Below are 27,330 nucleotides of genomic sequence, written 5' to 3' on the forward strand. Positions count from 1 at the left end.
GAGTTGAGGACAGTGCTATGGAATCCCCAGAAGTAGTAAAAAATACAATTAACAGCGAAAGGGAATGTTTAAGCATGGATTCATTCCATAAACTTAAGAGTTTATTTAAGAACTTTCTAAAAATGAGTAGTTTCTTTTTCAACTTTATATGTATTTATATGCAACATTCATGTTTAAGTTGATGGAATTATTTTCATTTTATCTTTTGGCAGTAGGAATCAGATTTCAAAAGTAGGAAAGAAGCTAAGAATTTGAATTTCAGGAAACTGTAGAAGTTGGAGGAAGAAAGCCCTTCTTCTGACACACATTGTAGTTCTGTAATTTATGCTGATTGCAAGGAAAAAATGTTGTTTTACCTTCTATTGAGTTAAATAATGCACTGAATTGAATTAAAACTCCATTAAACAGGAAAGGATGTTGAATAGAAGAGTATATTTACATGAGAAGTTCCATTAAACTCTAGAAAATAACAGTGACTAAAATAAACTGTGTAATCTGGTATCCAAATGAATAAAAGGATCATGAAAGCAGAATCATTTTGATTTTCAGGGTGATACAGGGTCTTAACTCTTCGTTGTTGTTTTGTTTTGAAGTTCACGTACATGAGAAAGAAAAGTAGAAGATGGTAATACCTAGCTTCTTGGTTGTATCCCTGTTACTTATTAGCATAGAGTCTTTTGAATGGGATCAGCTCACCTAACTTCTCAGATTCCAAACACATCAAGTAGCAGAGGTGTTTTCCTTCATCATCAGTGGGAATAAAACAGGTAGTCCCAGTGCAGGGTCTCTCCTTCTGGACAGTCTAACCCATGAGGTGTACGAGGCTCCAGAAGTGACCTGCTCCTGACTTGGAGAGGAGCTATGCTGGAACACAAATGTTTATGTCAAAAAGATGTTGGTCCAGCTATTAGCATTGGCTGCATCACTGACCTGAATGATGGGATCCTTAATTTTCCTTAAATACTGAGAGAACTGAGCTTCTGCTCGTTTTATCCATATCTGTAATCAGCAGTGCCCTCTGGGCAAGGATTTGCTTTATCGTAATTTGTATTTGGTGTTATCTTTCTGAAATGAAAGTAACCTGTAATAAGGTACTTGCTAAGACAAGAAAACTAAAGCAGGTTTCAAGGTAGAGAAAACACCAAGGGAAGAACATGGGTTCGTTGGAAGGGTTTTGAGTGATATCAGAACAGTCTTGGGAGGAGCTGAGTAGCTATAGGTATGTTTATAACTAATTTTTGAAATGCTGTAAGTGTAGCTCACATTATAAATAACCATGTGTTTGTTAAGTAACTCAAGAAGAGAAATCTGGGAGAAGTTTGTCCAGACATTTATAACTTTTTTTTAAAGGGCAGTTGATTTTTTCCATATGATTTCCAGGCTAAAAAACTATTTTCATCTCTTGAGACTGCACACTGTTATGGAGAGTTGCACTAAAAAAGAAAGAGCAAAGTTATCATCCAACCCTAAATGAAAAACATGAGAACACTTGGGATTTAGGCAGACGATTGGTCGGTTACGTAGCTTTTATTTTACAGCAGAGTTCTATAACAAATCTTCCTTGAAAACTTAATTGAGTCTTTTTTTCCTCCCTTCAAAGTCCAAGGGGACTGTTGTATGTGTGAACAGAAAAAGAGCTTGCTCTGTGTGCCAAGCTGACGATGAGTACATGCAATACATTGCATAATATTCAGCACATATTATACAATTCATCCTCATCGTAAGGAACGTAGTTTCTGTTTCAGATTTTGTACTCAACTGCAATATAGATGTATCCAGAAATGGTAGTAAGTTTTATGTGAGGAGTATACAATAAAAGTGTATTTTTTAAGTTAGAGCAAGAGTAGTTCACATTGAAAAAACTGAAATAGATACAGATTACTCTGCAGACACCGTTGTAAATGTCAAGTTTGACAGCTGCTAAGTTAAGAGACATAATTAAATATATATATATCTCCATGCATGTACAGACTGCCTTTTAGCATGCAAAATTGGCGTGCATCAAAATAAGAAGGTGAGTGACATATGGGGATTAAGGCAGCTGAGATCTAGCAGAAATTGCAGGCAAGCAAGGCAGCCTTTGGGACAAAGACAGCAATAGTGGTGGTATAGCAGTCGTGGCGGTACAGCAGTAGTGGTGGTACTGCTAGCATGTGTTTGTTGTTTCATGGCACAGCAGTCTACATTAATTAAAGGAAGGTGTGTCCCCATGTAGTGCCCTACTGGAGTCAGAGCCTCTGTAATATGGAAGAGAAAAAAGCATCAAAGGTAGGCTGCCTAGAGGAGAGGCAAATTGCTCCCTTAATGTACTATGGGTGACTGTCAGTTTTGACAGAAAGGGGAAAACTGCCTCCATACTGAGCCGGATTGTTAGAAATGTGGTGGATTGAGTTAATAAAGGTATCTAGGGGCAATCCCCTTTTAGGCAAAAATCAATATTTCTGATGAATACTTTTTAAAAATTACTTTGTATTTAGATACCTCCTCAAGTATTTATAGGAAATGAAGCTTTGAAGATGGAATGCTTGTGCCCTTTATACGTTATTTCCATATATACTTATTTTTGGCTTCGCTTTAGGTTATAAATACTTGGCTGTGACCCTAGAGAAGAAGAGATTAGTTGGGTAATGTAAATTATTCTAGGAACTGTGCTTTTCATTTATTTACTCATCTTTTGCTTTTGCCTTTTGCTTGTATTTCTCAGGATGTTAGCATTACAGTTGTATTCAACCACTTCAGTTTTTTCAGATGTATTTGTTAAATCAGTGTTCTTTGAGTCAGCAGTATTGCCCAACACACTCCAGTCTGTTGCATGAGGAGATTCTGCTGAGTCACAAGTCGATACATACCTCTTAAAAAACAAATCATTTGAATCTTAACTGGAAAGGAAACAGTTTTTCTTTACGCATGAAATGGAAAATTGTGAGTTGTCATTAAGTCCTGAGTTTATTATTTTATTGATCTGATTAAAATTTTATACAAGCAGTATTTGCTGCTAGAGAAAGTCATCACTCACCTGTGGGAAAACTCTAGCTATATACCTTTCCACTGTAGTAAACCCGCAGCTGGGAATTGTAGCCTTTCCAGCAGGTGAAGAGCTCTTCTTTCTTTGTGCCTACCAATCTAGTGAATGGCTTTTAAGATGAGAAAGTGCTTGGGGGATTGCTAGGTAGGAAAGATCCTTCTTTCTCCTAATTAGAAGATTAGTTAGAAAACAAAGAAAGAGAGGCTGCAATATGTTGGTTTTAAAAATCTTGGAGGATGTGGGGACCAGAAATATTTAGTTTGTTTCACTAGTTGTACTGATTTCTCTTGAATGTATTGAATTGGCTCATATTGAAGAATTTTAATTGATTGTTATGCATGTTTTATGTAAATACTTAATTAGCGAACTGTTGTTTCTAGATTGTTTCCTTCTTTCAAATTAAAAACATGTTGCTTATTTTTTTACATTTGTTTTGAAGTTTAATTTCTGTTCTAAAGTCATAGAATCGCCATGGCTGGAAAAAACCCATTCCAGTCCACTTAGAATAGCTCTCGCTAAACCACGTCCCTTAAAGTCTAAATGTTCCTTGAACACCGCCAGGCTTGGTGACTCCACCACCTCTCTGGGCAGCCCATTCCAGCACCTGACCACTCTTTTGGAAAAGTCATATTTCCTGTTGTCTAGCCTGAATCTTCCCTGGTGCAACTTGAGGCCATTCCCTCTAGTCTTATTACTAGATAAATGGAAGAAGAGTCCAGTGCCCAGCTCACTATGACCTCTCTTTAGGTAGTTATAGGGAATGATGAGGTCTCCCCTGAGTCTCCTCCGGACTAAACAATCCCAGCTCCCTCAGACACCCCTCATAAGACTTGTGCTCCAGTCCCCTCACTGGTTTCATTGCTCTTCTCTGAACACACTCCAGGGTCTCAATGTTGTTCTTGTAGTGAGGGGCCCGAAACTGAACACAGTAGTTGTTTTGAACAGTTGATTTGCAGCCTCACCAGTGCTGAGTACAGAAGGACCGTTACTTCCCTGCTCCTGTTAGCAATGCTATTTCTGATACAAATGACTATATGTAAGAGAGTTTTTCTTTACTTCAAATAGTGTGGGAAAATGGTGAATGTAGAGCTTAACACACATTTAGATATGTACATAGCATAGTTTTATGGTAAGCAAACGAAAGTATTGCATTGGCTTAAAGATTGCATTTCATTGTACGTAACTTAGTGTGTACTGAAAAAATGTTGGGGGAGGGAAGTAAAATATGGTGTTTAAAGTGGCTTTACAACACCAGGATCTTTTTGGTTGTGTGGTGTAGGTCAAAGTGAAGTGGGAGAGCTGTGGGAGATAATGGTAGTGCGCCATTTGCGTCCCTTCCTGAATGAGGTTAGGCTGGGTGTCTGCCTACAGGGCAGGGCAGAGGGATAAGGCCACAGCAGTTCTGGCCACAGCAGCCTTGTCCTTCTAGCTTGCTTTCACATGCGGAGGTGCAATGTTCCTCATGCTGGTCCTGCAGCATGCCATCTTCTTAGGAGCCAGGAGCTGGCCAGCTGTACTTGAGAGGAACTGGAGAAACTAGAAAAGCCCAGGTTTATCTGAAGTCGTTTCATTGTTCCTCCTGCAGTCTGTAAGTATGAATGTTGACTATATGCTATATGACACATTTTCTGGATCCTTTTGAAGGAGAACTTGAAGTAAGTTTTTCACGTAACTTGCAGTTAATCTTGTTGAGATGAAAGTAATGAAGGCTGTTATAAATTAGATACTAAAGATGTGTTCTGTTCCCGTTATTTAAAGTATGGGGGAAAAAATGTTCCCTTGCAAAGCTGAATTTCAGTTAAATGCTTCAAAGTGTAATATCAAAAGTTATCAATTAATAGTTGTTTCCCATTCTATTGAATAATGAAATTGAAATTATAATGAATAATTCTATTAAATAATGAAATTCTATTATTTGTGTTCAGTTGTCAGTGTTACAGAGTATCTAGGTTAAAGTCCAAATACTGTGTTTTATCTATTCCATGTCTTTAAATGTGAAATATAAGCAGCTGCCCAGAACAGAAGAGTGTAAAGAGTGCATACTCTTCACCTCCATGTTGATGCTTTCCTGGTGTTGTCACTGTTCATTTACATATTTATTTAGTTATCTGACATTGCTACTGTTTGACTTGCACACTCGTTTCTTGGCCTGGTTTTAAGTGTTTCTATATTTGGTACAGAAGAGCTTCATCAGAAAGGAAGAGAAGTTGAAGAGGCTTGGCAACTAAGTCTCCTTTCCTCTTTGTAGATCTAAGTGTAAGCGCAGTGGCTGGGCAGCATGAGGAAAATTTATACTCCTTCTTGAGAATCTTGGTTGGGATTTTCAGCCTGGGGTTGCTCTTAATAAAATCCTATTGATTCACTGCAGGGCAAGAAAACAGCAGACGAAAACATAACTTTGTGAGAGATTCTGGAAATTGTTTTCAGATTTTTGGGATTGCATATTTTCCTAAATCTGCATTGAGCGATGCTGAGATTGTATTTATTAAATATAGTATTTTATCTTTCCTTGTATTCACACACAGAGTTTCAGAAATGGTTTAATGCAACAAATTTTCCCTGTAAACCGAATACTTAAAATATTTTCTCCACTGTGAATTTTTTCTGATTCTGAAAACTGCAAAGACTGGAATTTAGGAAGAATGGAATAAACTGTCTGTTGGTTGCCATTATAGAGTACAAATATCTGAGGTTAATTTGAATTCCACCATGCATCATTGTGTACTGTGTGTTCTCAGGTGTGTGCGCACATTTGGTAGGACATGTGAAATAGAAAAAAAATCAGACTTCTGTTCTAAAGAGTCTTTTCCCTCTTGTCTTATCTGTCCTGCTATCTGCAACAGTTGCCTGTGCCTAATTCTCTTTTATGTGATATTAATAGCCATACTGAATCTGGTACTGTCAGAAGTACTAAAGAGTATTTAATTATTCAACTAGAATAAACAAGAAGGCGGTGCAACAGCAGCAGCTGTAACATAAGACATTGGTACTTAATCTCCAAAATGTAAGAATTGCTCAGTAATAATTCAGTATTTCTGTACCCCTGGTTAGAAGGAAAGTCATAAAATTCTGAACACTAAATGTTTGGAGAATGTGAGTGAGCAATGAGCTTGTCTTCAGGATCTTCTTATGCTTTCTGTATGTTCTTAGGTATGATGGCAATTGATTACTGTTGCATGAGAGAAGAACAGCAAGTTCCCAGATATACACCATTCCTACAGTGAGGTTTTCAGTCAGGGAGAATTGTGTAATAGAGTTTCTGTGGTTTATTTCCAAATAGGTCTGTCACTTCTGCAGGTTGTATTTTGCACATGTATGTGAAAATTTAATGCTTGTTGAATAGATTATTGTAAAAATCTCCGATTTTCTTGCATATTTTTCATGTGCAAATTAATTGTGCAAGTATTCTAGTATTTATATGGCTTTGAGTTTGGGCTGTGTTACAGGTTCAAAAGAAGGAATTGAATGCTAGAATACTTTTTAAAACTTCAGACATTATATACAAAAATGAAGGACAGGATTATACTCAACAAATACCATTAAGATAGTTAAAAGCTAAACTCAGGTGTTTTGTGTCATGAGATTGAAATGTTACCTTCAGTAACTCTGCAGAAGAAGATCTTTCTACGGTTGTAAATTGGAAACTGTGCATTAATGTTCCACTAAAAGATGTCTTGGTGTTTCTAGATTTTTGAAACCATCAGCTGGTCCCAAAGCTGTAGGCTACTGGAGGCTGGGAGAAAACCACTCTGACTGCTTTGTTCTTACGTTCTTCATTAGAAGTCTATTTTTGCCACTGTTACAGAAGATACTGGCTGAAGTGGATTGGAAGTGTTTGACTTGTTGTTAGCCTGTTTTTTATGGTCTTCTCATTTTCCATTTGAGTTTTTTAAAAAATGAAATTGTACTATGGAGAACTGTGCTTTGTTGATAGTATTTACATAAAAGGTTTAAAATTCTGGAAAAGAGTAGTGCTGTTGACACAGCAGAAGGAAACAACACCATCCAGAGGGATCTGGAGAGGCTCAGAAAGTGGGCACATAACAACCTAACGAGGTTTAACAAGGCCAAGCATGAGGTGTTACGCTTGGGTCAAGGCAGTTGCAAATAAGAGTCTCAGGTAAGACTAAGAGAAGAACTCACTGAGAGCAGCCCTGTGGAGAAGATCTTGTGTGTTTAGATGGATGAAAAGCTGTCCGTGAGCCAGCAGTGTGCATCTGCAGCCTGGAAGGCTGACAGTATCCTGGTCTGTATCAAAAGAGGGGTGCCAGCAGGGAGGGGGAGGGAATTATCCCCCTGTACTCTGCCCTTCTGAGGCTCCGCCTGCAGCATTATGTCCAAGCCTGAGGCCCCCAGTACAGAAAGGATGTGGAGCTGTTAGACCGGAGCAGGACTGCAAAAATGATAGAGGGCTGGGACACCACTCTTAAGAAGGAAAGTTGTGAGATTTGGGCTTGTTTTGTTTGAAGAAGGCTCTGGGGATGCGTCGTTGTGGCCTTCCAGTACTTGAGGGGAGCTTATAGGCAGGAAGGGGACTGACATCTTATGTGGTCTAATAGTGATAGGATAATGGGGAATGTCTTGAAACTAAAAGAGAGGAGATTTAGGTTAGATGTTAAGAAGTTTTTCACTATGGGGGTAGTGAGGCACTTGAACAGGCTACGCAGAGAAGCTGTGGTGCCCCATCCCTGCAGGCGCTCAAGGCCAGGTTGGATGGGACCCTGGGCAGCCTGCCATTGCCTATAGCAAGGAATTGGAACTGGAGGATCCTTAAAGTCCCTAATGAAGTATATGATTAATTTACACAAAGTGGTACACAAATGCATTTTTAAAATGTGAGACTAAGTTACATTTTGTGTGGACTGAACTGTAAAAAAATATTTTTTTTAGAGTATGGTTTCTTAAGTCAGGAAATACCAAACAAAAAAATTGCTAATTTTTGGTTTTCTTGTTAGTCTGTTTCCATTCAACATTAGGAGCAGTAGCAAACCATAGCAGAGCTGTGTGTTTCTGTCCTTAGAATCCAAGTGCTTGGATTTAATGCTGTTCTTTTACTTACGGGAATAGAAAACTCAGTCTGCTGTTGTTTAAAGGATTGGATTAATTAATGCAAGTCTGTATTCAGACTTCAACTGTATATATTCTTGTTTGGAGAGAGTGGTGAAGAAAAGACAGGAAAAAATATTCAGCAGATAGTTTTGAAGTTACTGGTTTTATCTTTATTTTTTTTTAAATACCCCAAAACAGGCAAATCCGCCTGTACAGATCTATTCTACAGGCAGTCTGGCTAGTATCTATAAAATCCTAGTGTGTGTATGTTCTGAGGGGGGAAAAAAAGAAGATGGGCTTCCTGTTCAACTTTTAAAAGTTGTGTTACCTATTAAACGAAAACTAGATCATGGTCATTTCTGTTCTTTAAGCTCAGCTCTCTGCTGCAGTATTAGGTGGTGCAGCCTTCTGAAATAGCCATACAAGGCCTTCTTGTGCATCAAGGCTCATCAGAGCAGAGTAAGGAAAAAATGAACAGCTGTCATGCTCTCTTGCAAAATGGTTCATTTGCCTCATCTTTTGACCTAAAAGGAAATCTTCAGATATTTTATTTTTGGTCATCTACGGTCATCATTTTTGGTGTCTAGATGGAAGGCGGCTGTCTGTATCAGGGTTAAACAAATAGTAACACTCCTCAGGGTGTTTTGACCTACCAGTGATGGCCTGAGAAGTCCTGTGTAAAACTTGTTGTGTTATGTGGCTGCTTTTTTCATCCTGTAAATGTGATCTCATGCGTCATAGCTCCAGGCCTGCTGCGCACATGCAAGAGGTGATGGGTTGGCTCCCACAGGGCTCGGTTCATTGCCGTGTGGTGTTAAGCCAGGGTGCAGCCAGACCTGTGCTGGGGTGGCAGCAGTTTGGTCTTACATAGGGCAGTTTGCAGGCACATGGAGCATTGTGGTCACAATGTGGCAGAAAGAGGCTGAGTTTGTGGGAAGTAGCAAGTGTTGGGGTTCTGGGTACAAATGAAAGTCGCCTTGTCGCGCTGTTCAAGAGGCGTACTTTGCTGTGGCTAGAGAACAGATCATGGACATAAATAATGGCCTCGTTTTACTCATTAAACCTGAAGCAATTAAGTAAACATAGCGTGCCATTAGCACAGCTCAGTGTATGCGCATCGTCTTCAGAAGGAAATGAGTTAGTGCTGTTAGAAAAAGCAAATCATTTTAAATTAGTTTTGTTGTTTCTACAAGTAGGCCTTAATTAATTGTATGTGATCAGGGTAGTGCAGGCTAGTTCCTAGGTGTCTGATGTCTGGGCTTTAATGCTTACATGTATATGAGCATATATTTTTAAACTCATCCTGGATCTCCTGTCTTTGGGGTAATTACGTTATTTCATGAAAAATGTGTGGTCATAGCACGATGTTTATAAAACTTCAGGTTTAGTGTGCAGCATTTTCATAGTAACGGCTAAAAGAAATTCCTCAATAATACAACTTATGTAGTAATGTTCACAAGATGTGCAGAAAGTCTTTTCTATATATAAATTCCATGTCATGATAGTTACGAGCCTCTCAAGCTGTGCATTTCAGTTTGATTATTCTTGCATTGACTGAATGGTTGAAGTTGCTCAGCCTTTGGCCTTGAGCCATTGTAGCATGCCTCAGGTGGTAAGTAAATTGCCTGCAAATGCACAGCTTGTCGTGCTTTACTGCTTAAGTTATTCTTTGGAATAAATTTAGTCTTGTAATAGGCAGACACATCACGAGGTAAAAAAAAAATAAATAAAAAAAAGCATTAGACAGGGACAAAATACTAGCCTCGTAAAAACCAAAGTTGAGTCACTTGTCTTTCATAGAAAGTAATAAATAGTAAAATTAATGGCATACATCTGTGTTAAAGAGTTGTGCAGAATGTTAGCATATTGTAGCAGACTGCTGAAGAAGCGCCCCTTTGCTAGTCCTATGTTGGGGATATGCTACCATCCAATGTCATAATTGCTCCTCTTTTTCTTCGGAATGAAGAGGTGAGGTGCCTTAGAGATGTCTGTACCCAAAAAATCACCAGTGAATTAAGGCACATTCACCCGCTTCAGTGGTAATGGCAGTTTAGAGTGAGAGTGCGTTTTATAGTCATAGAGTCAATGCAGTACAATTCATGTGATGTCTTATTTTTAATGTGGTATTTCCAAAGTAGCTCAGCAACTACAATGAGAACATTTAACTTCTGCGTAATAAACTTTGTTCTTCCAGAGCATACATAGCAATGCACTCAACAAAGAAATCACTCAAGTATCAACCTAGGTTTATGTTGCAATCAGATTACCTAATGATAGATGCCTTTATACATTGTTCTTCTTACTTTGTTTTTTTTATTGTATTACAGAATACTTTGCTATCTTTGATATATGACTTCAGGTTTTAGAATGATCTATCATTTCTGATAACACAAAGTTATTTATCGGTTGGCTCTTTAATGAGATTGTATACTGTTATATCATGCTACATTCAATAAAATTGAAATGCATTTGTTAGTCTGTATCTCTGGTTATTGCAATGAATGTCAGATTCAATCTTGCTGTAATAGTTGCTTTGATTTCTTTATTCACAGAACCATTGAATGGTTTGGGCTGGGACCTCAAAGCTCACCCAGCCCCGACCCCTGCTATGGGCAGGGCTGCTCCCACCAGCTCAGCTGCCACGGCCTCATTCAACCTGGCCTTTAGCACCTCTGGGGATGGGGCACCACAGCTTCTCTGGGCAGCTGTGCCAGCGCCTCACCGCCCTCACAGTGAATAATTTATTCCTTATATCAAACCTAAATCTGTGCTCTTTTGGTTTAGAACCATTCCCCCTTTTCATACGTATCTACATGCCCATGTAAAAAGTCTCATTATATAATTCTTGATACTTTACACCCAGAATGGAAAAGTGTAGTAATTAGTACCTTGCGATTTTGAAGCCTGGACTGTTAGAACATGCAGTCTGAATAAGTAATACAGTATGAAGACCCTTGGAACCTAATAGAAAATCTTTAAAATCCATAATGTACTGGAACACGTGAACTTTGCATACTTTTTGGTAGTCCTCATTTCAGAACATCAGTTCGTAGATAAAAACTCATCTGGTAAAATATAAATCAGTAGGGCTTTAGCCAAATGAGCACATGGAATAATGTGCAACCTTAAAAATCAGCAGATATAATGCATTGAATTTGCTGTTTGTTCACAAATCCATCCTACCTATCTCTTCCAAAACAGCATTAGCCTGTTTAATAATAAAAGAATTGATCACTTGTAGTCTTTTATGTTTAAGATTCACAAGTGTTTTAAGGAGATCTACTTATACATGTGGAACAGTGATCTTCACAGGTGGCATTTTCCATATTGTGGCCATTAGCAACCGCAGATGAATTTCATCATGCCACTCAAAAAATATGGAGAGCTATGCAGAGTATTAGCCAAGTGAATTATGGACCTTTTAAGCTCTAAAGGGAGGCTCTAAAAGGAAACTGAGTAATCACAGTGTTATAACAACATAACACCTCAAATTAGACTTTAACTTTCATGAACAGTGTAGGATAATGATTTATTACAAATACTAGAAGGTGGTTGTCTCCTCAGATGAGTTCTGCCTCAGTAACAGGATTTTCTGTAATCATTTAGAATCATTTAGGATTTCCCTTATATTCCTCTTGTGCTAAATTAGATGCACGTGCCTGCATGTGTGCATTCAGCACGTGAAACCCTCTCTAACCAGAATTGGAAGGAGTTTTTATTTGTTTGCTCACCCGTGCCAAGATCAAACCTGCTTTTTAGCAATTTAGTAGGGAAAGATAATGTTGAGAAATTTCTCCAGACCTTCCCAGAGTTTTATTTCTATATAGGGGTTAAAGTAGTGTTCCTATAGTTCCAGATGAAAGGCTTGGGTTGAGTTTTAGTGCGTAAGACTACCAAGAACATGAAATACTGGTGCTGGAGCCACTGGGCCCATGAACTTGCATATGATTTTGCAGTACAGCATCTGATATGCAAGTTACGCTTGGTGATCTTAGAGGTCTTTTCCAACTTTTATGATTCTAGGATCTCTTGAGACATCTTGCTTTGGAAAAGTGGTATTTTATTCACTTTTCCATGTTTTCTTTCTTTTTCTTATTTCTCTGGGGAAAAAAAAAAAAGTGATGTCAGGAAAATGACAGCAGAGCAATTGGTAATTATGTAAAGTTTCATAGAAGCTGCAGTGTGTACAAGCAGCATGCTTGCTAGCGCTGCAGAAGGAAAAAATATTGCCTATGAGCATAATACATACGGCCAAAAATAGGCTAATGTAATATATGGCTATAAACACATTTAAAGGAGTAAATGTAAAAGAAATGTTGTGGTTTCTTAGTTAAAATCATCTTTTGCAGAGTGCAGTGAGGTAGGGTTATAAGAGCTACAAGATCTGTTCCATTTGCTGTTACGTTCAGCTCTCACGCTTAATTTGGTACGCTGAAAGAAAAATATGAGTTCTCTAGCATATTACAGCTTCTCATTTTAATTTGCTGTTTTATCTAAGTAGACAAATCTGGTAATTCCTTAAATGGGAAATTTGCCAACTGAGAGAAACCTAGAGGGCAACAAATGGGCAGTGATGACAGAATGTTTTGAATGCTGGGAATGTTGTTTTGATTCCAGCTTGTTTAAAAATATATTTGTCTAGTGGAAGGTAATGCTAAACAGACAGATAACACATGAGATTTCCTAGGCATTACACACGTGCACATACGCACGCAGACTTAGTGTGTTTTATTTTTCTGTAGGCTTCACCCTGAGAAATTAAAATTGCATAATCTTTGAATAAAAAAATGAATAAATAAATAAGGGCAGGATGCAGAACAATGAAATCAAAGCAACTCTGCTTTAGGGCTGCAGAGGTTCCCTTATCTTACCCTGCTGTGTTGAGGTACTGCAAAACATGTCTCGCCTTTAGGAGGAGTCTCCAAAGAGTGGGAGCTGCTGTATTGTGTTTGTGCCACAGTGAGGAGGTGTGGGGATGAGGTGAAGCGAGGACACGGAAATGGCTGCCTTTGAGCTCAGTGCTGCTTTACTGAGGTGGTATCTGCATGGGGGGCAGGGTGTTTCTCTTGTTTGTCAGCTGCCATAGATGTGTGTCTTTTACAGAAGTTTCAATGCTGGCGTTATCGCGCAGAGCCGTTTTCTAAGGAAACTTGAAAGTCTAAGCAAGGGTTAAGAATGCTGCATTTTAGATATTAGCAAAAAAAAAAAAAAAAGAAAGAAAAAAGAAAGAGCATCTGAACAAGGGCAGCCTTCTGTTTCCCATATTTTGTTCTGGCAGCAAAAGAATTGGCTGAGGTTCTTGTCCGCTGTGCACATGTTCTCCTAAGGTTTAATTGATGACGTTGTCACTCCTAACCTAATTTGTTCACTACAATCTAGGTTAGTTTAAACACTTTTTAACACCCTCTGAACTATTTTAATCAGAATCGTTTTGACATCAGCAGTTATTCCACAGATACTGAGGGGCAGAGGTGTTCAGCAGGAGTATAAGGGAAGAGTGATTACAACGAGTAAGAGAATAAGTCTACCCCAGTGAAGCCTCAGCCAGAGTAAGAGACATGACTGCAGCCTGAAATTACAAACTGCAGTGGATTGAGTGGGACATTTGGCTAGACTTATGGCTACCTTAGTAAAAATTAACTTTTCAATACCCATCCTCCCAAATTTCTTCTCAGAGCTACTCAGCCTCTGGGGCTTGGCCTCATCATTTTCCTAAATAATTTCGAAGTGACTGTAACATTTTGCATCTCACTAAAACACTTAAGTGCAAGGCAAACAAAATCTGTAAAAAGAGATGCAAAAAAACTATTAACGATCCTTTGTTGCTGCTGTCTTTGGTGAAATTCATCCTTGGCTTCAATGGGTCTTTTTTACTATTCTGCTAAAGTAATGGGAGAAAGATACTCCTCCTAATGAAGACTGAATATTCACGTAATCCAGGTTTAGGCATCAGCATCCATACACATATACTTAAGTTGGAATCAAAGTTAAGTGGCGTGAACATCTTTGACATGTTCCATCATGAAATAAAAAGGTTCTGTTGTGTTTAATACAGCACAGTAAAAGCAGACTTCTTTCTGTGCAAATAGCTGCTTGCACTTCTCACAGTTTTCTCAATTTTCAGAGGCAGATTGAAAGGCTGGCATGGCTTCCAAACCTGTAGGTTAATTACTTCCCTTTTGTTTTGAAGTCAGTGATCCTTGCACTTCTCAGACCCTAAAAATAACTTTTTGTGCTGATTGTAAGTAGCGTCACCTACTGGCTGCGCAAAATTCAGTGCTTTGAAATCTGTATGAAGATCCAGTGTTATGTTAGGAGGTATATAAGGCTGTAAGTAGCCTTTGCTGTCATTCAAATTATTACCCTAATCTGTATGATTTTCAGAGGTTCTTAATTTGTCACTGTAGCATTTGAAGAAGCAGATCTGAAGTTTGTTGAACAGAGAATTTATTGAATGAAATTGGTGTACAGATAAGCATTAAGCACTGTGAGACACTAAATGGTGCTGGGAGTTATTTAATATGCATTTTCCCTTTTCCAGTCTAAAGCACTTTGGTCCTTGGTTGTTAAAGAAACGACGTTTGGAGCAACAGAATCAGGACCTTTGGACTTTCATGCTGGAAAAACCTAGCAAACCTTCAGGAGATGCAACATAATTTCTCAGTTTTCCAGTTTTCAAGTCTTTCTCCCTTCCTAACAAGTTTAATGATTTAGCTGAGTTTTCAAGCTTCTGATTGTGTGACTTTTGTCTTTTTGGTTTGTTTGTTTGTTTCTTTAAGAAAGTTCTGATACCTGATAACGGTACTGTGTAATGTCTTTGGAACAATGTCTGAACTTAGCATAAGACAGAGGATATAAAATATGAACTGGGTAAATAATTCAAATAACCAATTTATAAGATCCTGACCATGTGTGAACTTTCACAAAAGAGCAAACTGGAGAGTTGTTACAAATCTGTGGGCTTTATTTGCTAAAATATCTCTTAATGAGGTGGGAAAATAAAACGCACTGAAAGTGGTTGGATCACAGTGTTCATGGTATGTACATGAGGAGACAATACTTTACTCACATTCACTGCAAAGATGTATCCCGTCTCATTCTACAAACAAGCTGTTTTCATATGGGCTAGTCAAAAGAGATTAACATGATATCACTGTGGAGGTATGGATACCATTTATTCCTGTAAATTATGTGATTATGGGGTAGCTAGTGTCAACCACCAGGTTAGCAGGTTAATCCATCAACTGGACCACAATTTAGAGCAGTTATTTCCTGTAACACGCAGATGATAATTTGGTATATTTTTTTGCCTGGAACTTCATTTCTATTGCAGGCTTTTACAATATTTTATTGAAAGGTTCCAATGTGGTGAAATATTTGGGCTCTTGGCCAGCTCAAAGTTTTGAGTTACTTAGACCAAGAAACTTCCAGACCGGTTTTCTTTACACCGAGTCTTTGTGACATTTGTGAGTAGAGTTTTTTTTGGTGGGAGTTTTATTGGTGATGTTGGGGGGGGAGGTTTGTTGTTTTGTTTTTTCTTTTTATGGTGATTGCTATTGTTTTGTTTGATGGTTGGTTTGGTTTTGTTTGCAATTTTGAATTGGCCAGATTTTCCTCAGCCCTGTTTTCTGCAGTTTAATTCATGTTCCTGCTCTTTATTTAATTCAGTATATATTTCTCTAGCCAGTATTCTGGGGTGTATTTTTAATACCCAGACAAGTATAACCTGTCACCACATGCCATGCCTTTTAATCCGGGGAGAATTGTAATTCACATAGTTAAACTGTGAGTAATTTAATATAAACAGCTCTTACCACTATAGCTCTACATATGATTTAAGTGAAGGAAAAATGTAAAGTCAAAAGGTAATTTGCAGTACAGCAAAGTTGCTCTGTCTATAGTCATATGTCTTATCCATAGCAATAGCTGCTTAATCAGCACAAACTTTGTATGAGCAGAAAGAACATCTCCTGTTTGCTGTTTTTAAGACCTTTGGTCTCAGTGAATTCAATACGTAAGTTTGTGTCCTTAGTTTTCTTATTAAATTCCTTCTTTTCTATGTAAATAGCACAGCAAGCATATTTTACTTTACTGTAAAGAGATTATTATCATAGGATAATAAGCTGATACAGGTTTGGAAAGGACGTTGAGAGATGTCTTGTCCGACATTCAACCCAGAGCAGGGCCAGCTCTGGGGTCAGACCATGCTGCTCAGGGCTTGGTCTGGTCAGGGCTTGAAATGTCCAAAGATGGAGACAGCACAGAAGTGTTCTTGCAAGAAAATCTCAATACTCAATATAAAAATTTAATTTTCAGATAGCTATCACAAATAACTGTGCTTTTTGAAGATGACATCACTTCTGCTGTGCTTTGTAGAACAGGCTCTTTTTTTGCACTCCAAATACTGCCTGCATTTTTGCAGTGTCTAACTGCTTAGCCTGCCACGCTCTTCCCAAGTGAACACTAACTGAAGGATGACTCAGCTGTAAATCTTATTCTTAGATGATTCCTCTCTTCTCCTCAAACTCTTTTTTTCCTTTTTCCATTAAAAATAATAATAATAATAATAATAATAATTTAGTGCAACTATCTAACTGCAAAGCCACTATATAGTTGTCACTGGCTTAAAATAAAGAGAAGAATCTGTTGATGTAGTAATTTTGGACGTGATGTAAAGAGATATTATTTACCTCAAGAATTAAAGAACCATCTCAAATTAGAAATAGTACTGAGGAAATGCAGCTTCTCTGGCAATACAGCTTGCTTTTTCTTAAGGCGTCTAAATGAAGGTGATGTTATATTCCCTGCCTTGCTTCACTTCATGACTGTGATCTGTTTTATTAGAAATGACAATAAGCAGGAGGAAGTTTTTCAACGTTTTATGCTACAAACTGTTCTGTAGATCAGATCTGGCGTTCGTGCTGTTTAATTTCACTGCCTTTTAAAGGAGTGTTTCTAAATAGGAGTGTGAAATTGTGACTTTACGTGTTTATTGCGAAATGACGAGCAGGGGAGATGGATCTCAGAAGAGATGGGCAGGCTTTGGCTGTTGGGAAGCTGGCTCAGGCAGTGCTGGTGTCACTGGAACGAGTTTCCCAGTTTCAGGCTGGAGGGAAGGAGTGGGTGGAGAGTGCGTGGGAACTTGAGATTGCTGCTGCTGGGTTCACATGAAATCTCCAACAGTTTAGCATTTAATAACCTGCTAGGTACTTTACCAGGCAGCCTAAACACCTGCAATTGTCTTTTCAAAAGCCTGATGATGTCTGAGTAGCTGCCGTCCATTAGCCACATTCTGAGACCAGTGGTCAATCTGTGATCGCAAGAAGAGCTGATTCAAGCTAAATCAGCTCGTTTCTGATCCCCAAATGACTTTATTTCATCCGTATCATTCCTTGTTATACATTAAACTACAGCTTTTGTAGTCACTCATTGGGATTGAGTTTACATCAGTGTCTGTCTTTCCAGTCAAAAGGATGAAACCACGTGTAGTTGGATAAAAGACAACAGGATGGCAGAATGTGTAAACTTGAACCTTCTGCCATGTTTCAGTATATTATCTCAGAGTGAGGTCCTGTTTTTTGTGTCTTCTTGGTAGGCTAGGATTTCCTAAGGGGTGTAGTAGGTAGTTGACCTGCAGTAAGTAAAATTTAAATTTTGGCAAAAATTGGAGGGGTTGTGCTTATCTTATCACTTAGCTCTGATTTTAGAATCTGTCTCATCTCTTGGGAAGTAAAACAAAATCCAAACCAAGGGCAGACTTCTTTCTGTTCAGAAGATATGTGCAGTAACCAGTATTTCAGTCCCTGTAGAGAGGTCTACTGATTGGAGTCTGTCCAGAAAGAAAAACCACAGGGATGCAATGATAAAATTGTTTATGCTACAACAGTGGAAAATTCTGCCCAAGAATTATTATTTTTTTCCTATCTTCATGAGATTTCTTTAGCAGCTTGCAAAATGAATAATTCTACAGCAGCATGCTCTTTAGCATTTCATGTCTATTTGCATATAATTCCAACTGTTTTAAAATTTCTTTTGTCACTTCTCATTCATGAGGATGTACAAGAAGTAAATGTTGGCTTGGCTAACCTACTCGGGCCATCTTCAGGAGCAATACCCTGAAAACTGTCCTCTGATCCAAACTTACAAAAACTTTTGAATAGCTGGAAAGCTGCCAATAGTTCTTCCAGTGTTTATGTGTTTCCCTATTATTTTTGGCACTGTGCAGTTCCATAATGCATATATTTCTTTTCTGTTTCCCTCCTGATAGCTCCAGCATTGCACTCAGTGAGCTAATCAAACAAATAACATTCTTCAGCCCTGTGAACTTGCTGTATGAATGTTTTTCTCCCCACTCTAAATAATGCAGATTTTCCATTGCAAAAACTTCCCAGATAAGGAATGAACCAAAACATTGGCTTGAGAAATATTATTAGTCAAATGGGTCCATAGTACTGATGATTCAGTCATCTGTCAGTCTGATAAATGGATTAGTGGAAGAGGTGTTCCAGTGGGGAAATGCAGCCCATAGAGCTTCTAGCTAATTATATTTAAGTTGTTTAGTACTGCTGGGAAGCAGCATCTAGGCAATTACTGAAAGCTTTGATGCAGTGTGCACTATTAGAGTGTGTGTTCAGAAACTCATTACCCTTTCGTGCTTGTGCTGGATGGATTCTAGGAAGCTGATGTGAAACAGAGAGCAGGAATCAATAACTGAAAAGACATTTTAGTTAGCTTCTGATCCATTTCCTGATTCAGCAGCTTGCAGCCTCAAATGTTTCATACGTTTTCTGCAGTATAATGGGAAAATGTGACTTAAATATATTAATTACTATATACGCGCGTCTGCTTACAGTGACATGCAGCTGAAGGTCCTCCCCAGATAAAGCAATAGAAGTCCCTTTGGGGACAGGAGCCTCTGCAGATGCCCACAGCGTGCCTGTAGCAGCTGCTCTGCCTGCCCCTGGGATGCTGGCTGCAGCCATTTTTTCTCCCTCCGCCTGACCTTGCAATGGTTATTTATGCCTCTGCAACAGCAAGATTATATTACTGTGGTGTCCGTCATAGCCTACCTTCATGATTTCTTGGAAACTACAGCTCATCCAAAACAAAGCCAGTGATACTGGTTATGCATATTAAACCCCACTTAAGAAAATTGTTCTAGCTCTGTCTTTGCTGCAGGCTGCAATTCCCATTACTGATGCACTTCTAGAAACCTGTACAAGCTCTGTGTCATTCTGATGGGGAAAACAATTCATTTCACATGCTGTTCATCGGTTGGGTACATCCAAGATGTGCATGCTAATAGTAAGGCACTACTGGCACAACTAGGGGCCAAAATAGTGTGTTTTTATTTTAAACACTCACTTATTAATAAGTTATTGGTGATTGTAGGGACGGTGCAGAGGAGATAACTTTTCATCTTTCCTGCTTCTTCTACTTCTCAGGTTTGCCTGAGGTAAAGCTACATAGACAGCACTTCTGAAGGTGATAATTCTTTCCCACCTACCTGCCACATCACAGTTCTAATAATTAAGTGCATTTCTTTATTTCTCCATGCTGTGCTTTGTGTTTTACATTTCATGAAGTTAAGCAGAAATGCGATAACTTACTACCAAGAGACAAGTTTGTTGTCTTGTGTTGTGTTGGTTTTTTTTCTTTTTTAATCTGGACTTGTTAATTAGGAAAAACACATTTGTTCTGCTTGAGGGTTGCTAAGGTAAATGTTGTACTAATAGATAGGTATGTATCCTTCTGAAAAAAAGTCTTGTCAGAAGATCGTGGTATGTGCTGTTGTAGGTCACAGCACCCATGGCTCCACATACTATAAAGAATATTCTTACTGTACCAAGCATGTGCTGTATCAATACCTGCCTTGGCTGCTGACTGACAGGTGAGCATTCCATAAATCCATTAATAGAGCAGGAAGTGCTGGCCTTCCAAATAAAGCGTGCATATCTCCTGCCTCTACCAGTATTATGCATGACTGTGATATCTACCACACTGAAATACATCAAGGTAACATAGACTGGAGCTGGTGGAGCATCTGTGCACAAGTGACTGTGGTAGCTAATTCTGAGAGTTGGTGCTGTGACTCTGCCTTCCAGTCTGGTTCCAAGGTTGGTTGTACTGAGTTACTGTTTGGGATGTTAACAGTTAATTTATCAGCTGATAAAGAGCCTGCATGAAAAGGATGACAGGGTAGAGACAAAGCAATGATACCAGGCTTCTGCAATTCATAATTTCGTGATGTCCGCTGGTTTTGAGAGAGAGTTAGTTGAGATGAAACATGAAAAGAATTTCTCCTCACAGTGCAGACTGCAAGTGGAAGTTATATGTTCCCTAGAGACACTTGCTTCAAAGTGTCGGCTTAAACTCTGCGAAACTACACCCAAATGAGTGAAATATTCTGGGGAGAGGCTCTCGAGGCCGAGTATTTTAAGATTTTCTGGAAATATAGAGGTTATTTCTGAGGTTTCCTTGTTACTTTCTCTCAGATTTTACCATGGGAAAACTTTTTTGTGCTAGTATTATAATGAATATTTATTTCAAAGTTGACTCTCTGATTTCTGACTGACTCATGACTTTGCTTTCTTTATCTAATCTCCTTTCACTAGTCATCTGTGGTAGATTTAAAATACAAAAACCTCACCTCTTCTAACTTCCTTTAGAGGAGGAGTCTGTAGAGAAAAGATTGATATGTAAGTATCAAGAGAGAAAATAATTTCTATCACAGCATGCCGTTAAATAGTATTTATTTACACTAAAGAACCGTAGGGCAAATAAATTAATATGCAGGCATTGTGTGGGTGTTTCTGAACAGACATTGAAGTTCCAGTGCATACATATTCTGTGGAAACACATCAGAGAGAGCCGGCATATTGTGTTGAAAGTCCTGATTTGGGTTCCATGTGTCTGCAGGTTTTTTCCATGATCTTTGTGCAGGTGAATTGCTGGTTGTGTCCCAGAGGTGAGCACTTCTGTACAACCATCCTGATGTGATTACGTTTAATGTGTGTTCTTAAAGAAACTGAAAACCCAGCACATCAGCAGAAGTTTTGCAAGCGCTGAAATGTTTTCTTCACCAATTTGTCCACTTTTTAGGAATTGCTTTCTTTTTTAAACATCCTTAGAAAGGACAGCTCGGTTTATTTTTTGCTGAAGGTGGCATAATTATTGATGTCCTGCTGGAATCTACCGTATATTCCAGTCTTCCTGTGAGTCTAATCCCCCAGGGATTGTTTGAAAATATTAAAGCTGTTTGTCAAGTTGAAAGAAAGCAAAATATTCGTGTTGCACGGTAGGTATCCTGTACTTCTTTTGCAGAGATTGATAGTGAAATCTCTCAAAAATGCTTTTGTAATTCAGTGAGTGTTGAAGGCAGGCTATTTATCATTTAAATTCTCCTATGCCTTTAAAATTCAGAAAAGCGGGGGGGATAATAAATTACTCACCCAATTAATGTTTTTTGTACTATGGATTGATGTTAGAAAAAACTGTTGAGAGAGAAAAGTAATGTTGTCCGGTAAAAACAAATAAAATTATGTAGGTGAAGCTGCACAGAATAACAGTTAACCAGGAATCAGATTGGAAACATATTCAGGTATCTAAATCTATTTAGAGAGATTTAGTAGGCTTTACAAAAACGTCTTCCTAAAGAATGTGACTGCTGTAAGTCAAGAGTGAATATACTCTCCTAGTTAGGTGATTTTTCCATGCATGACAGGTAAGTCTGGCCCCCAGTTTCAGTTTCCTAAACTTATTTATGTCCCTGCAGAAAGAATCATAGGAAGGAAGCCTGCATACCAAGCAGCACATCAGCACAGCATTTCATCTGTTGTCTTCTAAGGGCACCTCTAAGCTCAGACTTTTCTGCAGTGGGTGCCATTTTGCTGGCTGAGCTCTCAGTGCTCTCAGAGGTGGGAGGCCAAACATCTGTGATCTTGCCTTAGATTGGTACCCGAATACAAGCGTTTGTGTTGGTTGTATTGATAGGAGTTGATGCTCTCATTTGCCATGCTTTTGCTTCATTCAAGTATGGAGTGTTGGCAAGGAAAGAGTGTCAGTGGACATTGTGGCATTGCTCAGCTTAGTTTTGTGTTTCCAAAAGTAGTGCAACGTCCAAGGTCAAACCGTATGTATAAGATTGAGTCAGACAAAACTAATGACATTTTTAAGTCTTTTTTTTGGCTGATATTTAAGCCTGGTTAGTTTGTGTGGCAGTTTAAGACATAGTGACAGCAGAAAAGATGTCTAAAATAACACTTGCGGTATCTTTTCTGGCCCTTGCTTAAGCTCTGTTGTCATCGTAGAGCAGTTCAGTGTGTCCTTGCGTACATTTCTTACTATTTCCTTTCCTCGTTCCCTTTCCTGAGAGCAGCTGCCATTTGCATGCCATGCAGAGGGACAAGGTTCAGCATAACTGCAAGACTTCTCTTTGACTTAGGCTGGAAGCTCGTGGCCCAACTCACAGCAACGCACATGAGTGAGGCATCTGGTGCCAACAGAGCTGTGTTGTTCATTGCCCAGTACCTAGAGAGCTGAGACACAGACCAAGCGAGCTGCAGTCACGCTGCTTGCTGTAGTCATCTCACCAATGGCCCTGGGGGAGAGAGCAGCCACCACAACTCAGTTTTGACCACGTCCTGTCAGCTCAGCAAGGAGCATACTGCCTTCCTAAATTAGCAGCCAAGTATTACTCACAGCAGGATGTAGTCCACCTGTCTCTGAGAAGATATTTGCAATTCTCTGACTCCATTTATAGCCTGAATGCAGACATGCTCCCTTGCTGTGTGTGCGTTTATGTGTCACAAGGCACATGCTGGAGCCAGCAGCATGGCATGCATGCCACTTGTCTCCCTTCAGCACTGCTGCTGCAAAACTAGTCAGTAGCTGCAGATGATAGGATGCTTAACGTGTGACCAGAGAAGTGTGATTACATCACCTGGTTTCCTACCTCTGAATTACCCAGCAGTTTTTGTGTGAAACCTTGTAGCTTGTGTTTGGCTGCAGAATAGCTTGTGTTTTTGCCTAAGTTCATCTCAGAAAGTCTCACCAGACAGACTTTTTTACCAACAAATGGAGGAACTCTGCACTCTCCCTCCTTTCGATAGCCACACTAATGGTTAATCACAAGTGATGATAAGTATGTGCTTTATTTCTTGTTTGAACTTGGCCTCAGCTTCCATGTAGTGATTTGTTTTATACATTCCCTTCTGTGCTAGATTAACAAGCCAGTTGGTTCTTACTGTTTTCTCCATGTGAAAATACTTACGTGCTGTAATCAGATAATCTATCTTTTTTTTTTTTTTTTTATAAACTGCAGGTTGAACTCTCCAAATGTTACATACTAAAGTATTTTCTTCAGCCCTCTAATCATTTTTGCAGCTGTTTTCCGTGATCTTTGTTTTTTTTGCAACATTCTAAATTATGGAGATCTGAATCCAGAGGGAGTTATCAGATATGATATTAGTATTACCAGTGAAAGTTTAAAAAAAAGCTTTCCTTCTTTCTTTGCTCTTTATTTGAAGGCTTATATTAGCACTTCCTGCACTGTGAAATTAGATTTTAAGGAACCCTTTTGTTGCTGAGTAAAGCCTTATGAATAAGGACACGTGCTAGCATAACATGCTGTTAGAACCATTCACACGTATGTTCTTGACCAGTTGTAAAGAGAATCTTTAGCTTTTAAGTGTCACTGACACTTGTGGGTAACAAAACTATAAAGAATGTCAATCTCTAATTTGTTCCCTTTCCCTTTTTCTTCTTGAAGATCAGTTATTTACTTGTAGTACAAAAAACATTTTGAAGTAGAGATCCATTATAAATGCTTTTACCAAAAAAGGCGTCAAGGTAACCAAAAGCAGTCATACCGTAGGATTCAAGTATTTCTGCCAGCATTATGACTCTGTCCTAGTACCTTCTGTTTGCCCTGTAACAGCATGGAGGGATGACTGGCCTTCATGAAACTCCTTGACTGCCAAAAGCTACCAGAGAGTGGAGCACCTCTCCTGTGAGGACAGGATGATAGAGCCGGGACTGTTCAGGTTGGAGGAGACCTCAGAGGGATCTCACTGATGTCTGTGAATACCTGAATGGAAGGTGCAGAGGGCAGGACCAGGCTCTTTTCAGTGTTACCTGTGCCAAGACTGTTGTCTTGGCAATGGGCAGAAATTAGAACACTAGAGACTCCCTGTGAACACCAGAAGGCACTTGTATGCTGTGCAGGTGGTAGAGCAGTGGCACAGGCTGCCCAGGAAGACTATGGAGTCTCCTTCTTGGAGATCTCCAAAAGCTGCCTGACCGTGGGCAGTGAGTGATCTTGTTCGAGCAGATGGATCCTGAGGTGTCCTCCAGCCTCTGTCATCCTGTGGTCCTGTGAATCCAACATTAGTAAATAAGACAAATAAGAACACATCCCAAACAATTGAGGACAGAAAGAATTAAATGTGTAGCCAACACAACACTTCACAGCACACTATAAACCTTTATCTTGTATTTTACGGTATCCACTAAACCTCATGAATCTTGCAGAAGTCATGAGGTGAGCCAGTTGTCTTCACAGTATTTCTCTCCAGAACAGCCTGTATGTGTTAGCTATTGTTGCATACCATAATGTCAGAATACTGAATAGAACTAAATCAACAACATCAACATTCTTAACTATTTTCCCACAATGTGGAGAAGTTACAACAGCAAGATCCTCTAAATATTATTGGGATTTTCAGATTGCATGTTCACACAAAGTGTTTCTTTTTTGGAGTATGTTTTATTTTACATACATATAACATGCTCCACAGAAAAATAAGAAGGGAAACATTTCCAAAATAAGATGGAGAGACAATGATAGTCATCTCAGAACGTCATCTGAGAATTAAATTGGCAAGTGTATAGGTAGAGGTCAACAAACTCAGAAAAAATACAGGCTTCAAGCCAATAAATTATTTGTGATACTTACATCATTGTTTGTTGTCCACTGTGTAGTCATTCAGCTCTGATTAGAATAGGCATACGTCTTTCTCACATGAATAGTTGTATCTGGTTAGATGGTGTACTTGTCTCATGGTGATGTAAATGAGAACATGTTGTAGTACCACAGACAGAGAATTAGATTTATAAAAGCTTCTCTTTATGATGTTTTAAAATATTTGTTAAATTGACTGTATTATAAAGTAATCCTTAATGTATAGTTTTAAAAGCTGATAGACGTTTGTGTGGAAGAGTATAATTAATTTAAGGAACCTCCAATGAATATCTTATTTCACTTTACAGCATTTAATTATTATATTATATAGACAAAAACAGAGCATAAGATATAAAGCCTGAAATACTGGAGTAGGAAGCTAGTCAAGATACGTTGCGGACAAATCACAGAGGAAATATTAAATAAGGATTTATTCTTTGTGTTCAGTGGCAGATGTAGAAATCTGCAAATAGGTTTACTATTGCAGAATGCTGGACTGTCTTTCATGTTTGATTTTCGCAAATGCTTTGCCTTCCCCCAGAATGATATATTATTTGGCCTACTTATTTGTTTTCGCACAGAAATCAATTTCCACTGGATATTCTCTCCGAGACCACTTCTGTGTGCTGTTCTGAGGCAGTGAACTACTTTTCAGTAACTTGTTCAGCTTTCTTTCCCTAGCCTGTGAGCTCAGTGAATGTATTGCTTACGTTATACTTCATCAAAGATGCTGAAAATTTATTGAGCCAGTTTCAGCATGCCTTAGGTTCCTGGAAAAGTGCACTGCTTTGCAAAGCACTTGAATGCTTGGGTTCACTGGATCTTACTCTTTCCTCTCTCCTCCTGTCATAGATGTTGGCTTTGTTCCCCATATGGTTCTGCCAAAGCTTCCAATTTGGAAGACAGTACATTGATGAATGCCAAGAGAAGGGGGTCAAATACTCTTGTTTTGATGGGGTGATGCAAAGTGGCTTGAATGGTGCCTCTCTCCCTCGTTGCAGCCCTCTCCGCTGTCAGATGTGGTGATCTCCATGCTAACTCCAACCCCCAGACTCCCGACAGCAGCCTGTGAGGAGCAGCATTCAGCAGCTCAGGGGTCTCACGGCCAGGTAAGCCAAAGGAATTGTCTCACATGGCCTTACCTTGGCGACATTGTCTCTTGGACAATCTCCTTTCTTTTTTTTTCCTGATAAACATGCAGCTCAAGCTGTCATAAGGTTTCATTGGCATTTGTATTGTATTGTTTCTGTGCCATGAAGATTGTATTATTACTTTCTAAGTCCATGTTTTCCGTGCACCATTCATTCTCTGGGTACAACCTACCATCTTTTTTTCTTGCTGCATAAGTCCCCTTTGCTGCAGTACACTTAACAAATACATCTTACGAAGTAATCTATATTAGTCTAAATAACCACTTTGCCAATCTGACAATTTTTGTGTTGTAATTGCTGTCAGCAGTGTTACATACATACGTTTGTATTGGTGATGATACTCTTAGGTAATGTTGAGCTAGTACTGGATAATTTTATTGGATAACATACAGCATTTTTCTTCCATTATTACTTTCTGTAGAAGAAACTCATATTTTGTGTATGTCTCAATCCATTTAACTCATATTTTTATGCTACTGATAATTTAGAGAGCAAGTTTCTTAATCTTGAATGTTATGTGTTTTTAAGTTATGTGCTTTTCAAAAATCTGTGTGTTTCACCTATGAATTTTAGTCCAAAATAGTTACTTTATAACTTTATCAGATTATTAAATCCCACCTCTGTGTTTTATTGACTAAATTTCTGCAAAATGGCGTTGACTGGTGTTGACTGTTTAGTCATGTTGTATTCCAGGGAATTTATCAGTTCACGCACTGTTTTGCCTGAGATTAATAGTGGCTTAGAGCTCTATAATTACTGAAATCATACTGCTTTCCAGCATCAAGTATTGTCAGAAAATACTACAGTCTCACTGAATGTCTTTGGTATGAATGTATTGAAAATTAGCATCATAAAATGATACTCTCTCAAACACTTCTAAGATTCTAAGATCCAGCACAATTATCTGGGTGTGCTGATTTAAAGTTGTCTTTAACGTTCATTTTGGTTACTAATGGCCTCCTCATCTGTTAAAATGCTTTTTTTCTGCTTACTGGGAAGACTTTTTTTTTGCTTTTTTTTTTTTTTTTTTTGTAAAGTGTGTTTTTACCCTTTTCAAACATGAATCAGAAGTTGGAGACTTTGTTTTCTTTAGCCAATAATTTCCTATTCAAATTAATCACATTTGATTTTTCTTTCTGTTTTTT

The 27,330-nt window shown here is 38.7% G+C and overlaps 1 protein-coding gene across 3 annotated transcripts in view; it reads left to right on the forward strand.

The window, feature by feature from the left end:
- TBL1X (transducin beta like 1 X-linked) overlaps positions 1–27,330 on the forward strand; it is a 202,879-nt gene that overhangs the window by 87,760 nt on the left and 87,789 nt on the right. For 2 of the 3 annotated variants that reach the window (XM_042866869.1, XM_042866870.1), the window contains exon 3: positions 26,036–26,143. The exons of the other annotated variant lie outside the window; for it this stretch is intronic. The gene's annotated coding sequence lies outside the window, so the exon portion shown is untranslated. The remainder of the gene's footprint in view (positions 1–26,035; positions 26,144–27,330) is intronic. 3 annotated transcript variants of the gene reach the window in all.

This window comes from Lagopus leucura, unplaced genomic scaffold (assembly GCF_019238085.1).
Source record: "Lagopus leucura isolate 7727_CA_CO unplaced genomic scaffold, USGS_WTPT01 Super-Scaffold_100001, whole genome shotgun sequence".
In the NCBI taxonomy this organism is placed as follows: Eukaryota; Metazoa; Chordata; class Aves; order Galliformes; family Phasianidae; genus Lagopus; species Lagopus leucura.